The sequence below is a fragment of the Schistocerca piceifrons genome, unplaced genomic scaffold (genome assembly GCF_021461385.2).
Source record: "Schistocerca piceifrons isolate TAMUIC-IGC-003096 unplaced genomic scaffold, iqSchPice1.1 HiC_scaffold_20, whole genome shotgun sequence".
In the NCBI taxonomy this organism is placed as follows: domain Eukaryota; kingdom Metazoa; phylum Arthropoda; class Insecta; order Orthoptera; family Acrididae; genus Schistocerca; species Schistocerca piceifrons.
Window position 1 is genome coordinate 5,001 of NW_025727900.1, and position 5,000 is coordinate 10,000.

Sequence of the window (5,000 nt, forward strand, 5' to 3'; positions counted from 1 at the left end):
CACCCACAAAGGCTGCAGCCTCTGTCGACCATAGCACCCAATCTCCAGTGGCTCTGCCGCACGAAGCCGTGGACCGGCAATGACGCCACCCGCACCCGTTCGTGCACCACCCCAACCGCCAAACTCGCACCTCCAGCGGATGAACGGCGGACGTTTCCCGCACTCGTAAAGTGCAATCCACCCCTATAACTTGCGTTTCATGAAGAGTTATTTCCAATATGCGACATTCCCGCTGTCCGTATACATGAGCCGCGACCTGTACCACTTACGAGCGAGAGACGCGATCGCGTTGCTCACTGTACGGCGTCCGATACCGAGCCATCAGCATGTCGGTCCCCATGCGCGTTGCACTCGCACTCGCAGTCGCAAAAACGTGGGGCAAATATATTACGCGGAAGAGTTATAACAGACCGAGCCCCACTGCATGGGGGGAGTCTTTGTCACTAATGTACACAGATGGAACATTTTGGACTGGAACCAGATTACCCGTACACACGGCGCTGATTAGTAATCAATGCAGAGCCATCAAACTACAGCAAATATACACAACTGTCCGTATACATGCTGAAAGAGTCTGCCCAAAATGGGAACCACACGTCAGCCAGACACTCTGATCACGCACCACTCTCTGCTTCTAACAGGCGCACATACAATATGTAAGCACCAGCATGGAACAACATCCAGTGCATCTTCTCCGCCACATTACACAATCCACACTATCACAACCAGACCAGGAGGTCCGTGCGGAAAATACAATATCCCAGCCTTTCGACATCCACCATTGCGCAGACCAGGCACCAACACCCACACATGTCCTATACAACGGTGCACCCAACATCACAATAGTACCTCCTGTCACAGCGCACAAACAATGACATGAGTCAAAGACACAGGTCTCACACAAGCATAGAATTGGAGCGCCGCCTCTAATAAGCCAAAGGTGCATCCTGACGTGACAAATCTGATCATGTCACAAGCATTCACTTACTATAATCACTATCAACGAACCTGCCGCCCCCGCCCCCCCCCCCCCCTACACCTTTCCGTACAACAACGTGTAACCTAACCTAACCTAACCTAACCTATGTTGTACCTTAACCTAACCTATGTTGTACCTTAACCTAACCTATGTTGTACCTTAACCTAACCTATGTTGTACCTTAACCTAACCTATGTTGTACCTTAACCTAACCTATGTTGTACCTTAACCTAACCTATGTTGTACCTTAACCTAACCTATGTTGTACCTTAACCTAACCCATGTTGTACCTTAACCTAACCCATGTTGTACCTTAACCTAACCCATGTTGTACCTTAACCTAACCCATGTTGTACCTTAACCTAACCCATGTTGTACCTTAACCTAACCCATGTTGTGCCTCAACCTAACCCATGTTGTGCCTCAACCTAACCCATGTTGTGCCTCAACCTAACCCATGTTGTGCCTTAACCTAACCCATGTTGTGCCTCAACCTAACCCATGTTGTGCCTTAACCTAACCCATGTTGTGCCTTAACCTAACCCATGTTGTGCCTTAACCTAACCCATGTTGTGCCTTAACCTAACCCATGTTGTGCCTTAACCTAACCCATGTTGTGCCTTAACCTAACCCATGTTGTGCCTTAACCTAACCCATGTTGTGCCTTAACCTAACCCATGTTGTCGCCTTAACGTAACCCACGTTGTCGCCTAAACCTGCTCTGTAATTGTTATACGACTCGTTCAATTACTGTAGTGTTGCCCACCCGCAACCCTCGCAATATAGTTCGCTACTCGCACTGCCCGCACCCCTGTGTATCGCTTCATGTTAAACACCTTGCAAGTCTTGCTCACTTTCCACATGCTCCTGCTGTACACTGTAATGTGGATGGCAGCAGGACGTACATGCCGCCCCTCCCCACGTCCCCACCTTGCCCCCTGCCTTCGCAAGCTGGTTGGTGAGAAGTTTGCATGTTCAATGCCCTTCGCATGCGACGTACTCAGGCTACGTTGTGGTGCGGCCTGTGTCAACTGTCCGCTGATGTCGTACGCGTGAACCACAATCTGTACTGCACATTCGTCCTTATGTACTGAATGATACATCGTGGCACATGTGTGACCGCACAACGACTGCGCCCAAAAACGGCGGACCATACAGTGCAAATATTGTGCACGCAGCTACGTGTCGTCTCCCTATGAGAGCTGGATTGCAGTGTGGTACGCCATAGAGACGTGTGGGAGGAACGGACGCCGTGGATGGCGATCAGCATGAGCTGTCTGTTGATGTATTCGGACCTAGTCGTCTCTCCTCACACACCGTGATGGCATGGTGCACCGCGTTCCATATCTGCGACATGCTACAGAGGCCGGTTGACAGTCGTTCGAGCAATGGACATCGCATACGTACGGGGGCCACCTTCCACGTATTGTCTAGGCGTGCACATTTTGTTGCGTGTATGTGGGCAGACGTAGTGTGGCGTGACACCTGACACAGGCATGCAATAATCGTTGAAGTTGCAAATGGCGATGGACGCCTGCGTTTTCTGGTGAAGTTACGCAAATGAACAAATGGTAACCTGTTGTGGTGCGGTTGTTCTCGCTAGGGGTGAATCGGTGATGGCGACGATAGGTTGAGGTACTAACCGGTTGTTCCAGCGATACCCACCATGCCGACGAAACTGAACGGCATCTGGGTGTGAAGCGATACGCGGCGGTGGCTGGGTGGGACCGTCCCCGGCCGGTGAGGGGGCGCCTCCCGGCGTGCTGGCCGCGCGGTGCGTGGGCGCACGCGCTACAGCCGGCTGGTGGGGGCGGCCAGTGGCAGGCGCGCCGGCCGACGGACGCGGCAGGCGTCGCAGCTGCGCGCCGGCGCACCCTGCGCGCGGCGCCGTGCGGCCAAAGTAGGTCCTCGCGGGCCCGGTGCGAAGCGCGGTGGACATCTTCAGTGTGCTGGTCCGATTGAGGACTGTGTGCGTTGAGGATGCGCCGCCGCCCGGCGCTCGGCGCCGCGACGCCGTCTGCTGCTCGGTCGCCCCAGCGGTTCTCGCTGGTGGTTTGTATCGCAGCTGTGCGGATGTGTTGGCGCGTGCGCTGTGCTGGGAGAGTTCGCTTCGGCACCCAAGTGGGGCTTTTGTCCTTCTGTGGCGCTGGCGTTGGAGCTGCCGGTCACCGTAGGTGGCGCGTGTTGTCTCCCGCCGGCAATGCCACGACAGCACGCTCCCGGGCCTCTGTCGGCAGCGGCAAGCTCAGTTGGGAGCACGGGTGGTCGCACCGAAAGCGTCTACTCGCCTAACTCCGGGCGATTGCGCCTCTCTCGAACCCGACCAAGTACTTGGGACGGCGCTGCGCGCCGCCGGGACCTGAGAGGGTTTCGAGGTGTATTGTGCAGGGGAGCTCAGCCTCCTCCTGTTTGCAGAATGATTGAGCGGACGCTTGCGTGTTCGCGCGGGCCCCCGGGACACACTCCCGGGCGGCCGGCTGCTCAGCTCTAGTTGACGCAGCTCCCTGGTTGATCCTGCCAGTAGTCATATGCTTGTCTCAAAGATTAAGCCATGCATGTCTCAGTACAAGCCGCATTAAGGTGAAACCGCGAATGGCTCATTAAATCAGTTATGGTTCCTTAGATCGTACCCACGTTACTTGGATAACTGTGGTAATTCTAGAGCTAATACATGCAAACAGAGTCCCGACCAGAGATGGAAGGGACGCTTTTATTAGATCAAAACCAATCGGTCGGCTCGTCCGGTCCGTTTGCCTTGGTGACTCTGAATAACTTTGGGCTGATCGCACGGTCCTCGTACCGGCGACGCATCTTTCAAATGTCTGCCTTATCAACTGTCGATGGTAGGTTCTGCGCCTACCATGGTTGTAACGGGTAACGGGGAATCAGGGTTCGATTCCGGAGAGGGAGCCTGAGAAACGGCTACCACATCCAAGGAAGGCAGCAGGCGCGCAAATTACCCACTCCCGGCACGGGGAGGTAGTGACGAAAAATAACGATACGGGACTCATCCGAGGCCCCGTAATCGGAATGAGTACACTTTAAATCCTTTAACGAGTATCTATTGGAGGGCAAGTCTGGTGCCAGCAGCCGCGGTAATTCCAGCTCCAATAGCGTATATTAAAGTTGTTGCGGTTAAAAAGCTCGTAGTTGGATTTGTGTCCCACGCTGTTGGTTCACCGCCCGTCGGTGTTTAACTGGCATGTATCGTGGGACGTCCTGCCGGTGGGGCGAGCTGAAGGCGTGCGACCGCCTCGTGCGTGCTCGTGCGTCCCGAGGCGGACCCCGTTGAAATCCTACCAGGGTGCTCTTTATTGAGTGTCTCGGTGGGCCGGCACGTTTACTTTGAACAAATTAGAGTGCTTAAAGCAGGCAAGCCCGCCTGAATACTGTGTGCATGGAATAATGGAATAGGACCTCGGTTCTATTTTGTTGGTTTTCGGAACCCGAGGTAATGATTAATAGGGACAGGCGGGGGCATTCGTATTGCGACGTTAGAGGTGAAATTCTTGGATCGTCGCAAGACGAACAGAAGCGAAAGCATTTGCCAAGTATGTTTTCATTAATCAAGAACGAAAGTTAGAGGTTCGAAGGCGATCAGATACCGCCCTAGTTCTAACCATAAACGATGCCAGCCAGCGATCCGCCGCAGTTCCTCCGATGACTCGGCGGGCAGCCTCCGGGAAACCAAAGCTTTTGGGTTCCGGGGGAAGTATGGTTGCAAAGCTGAAACTTAAAGGAATTGACGGAAGGGCACCACCAGGAGTGGAGCCTGCGGCTTAATTTGACTCAACACGGGAAACCTCACCAGGCCCGGACACCGGAAGGATTGACAGATTGATAGCTCTTTCTTGATTCGGTGGGTGGTGGTGCATGGCCGTTCTTAGTTGGTGGAGCGATTTGTCTGGTTAATTCCGATAACGAACGAGACTCTAGCCTGCTAACTAGTCGCGTGACATCCTTCGTGCTGTCAGCGATTACTTTTCTTCTTAGAGGGACAGGCGGCTTCTAGCCGCACGAG

The 5,000-nt window shown here is 54.0% G+C and overlaps 1 non-coding gene across 1 annotated transcript in view; it reads left to right on the forward strand.

Annotated features, from left to right (window-relative positions):
• Positions 1 to 3,480: 3,480 nt before the first annotated feature.
• The window catches only part of LOC124741775, a 1,909-nt gene continuing 389 nt past the window's right edge, over positions 3,481 to 5,000 (forward strand). The window contains exon 1 of the ribosomal RNA XR_007010076.1: positions 3,481 to 5,000. This exon is cut by the window's right edge and continues 389 nt beyond it. This is a non-coding gene — a ribosomal RNA (small subunit ribosomal RNA).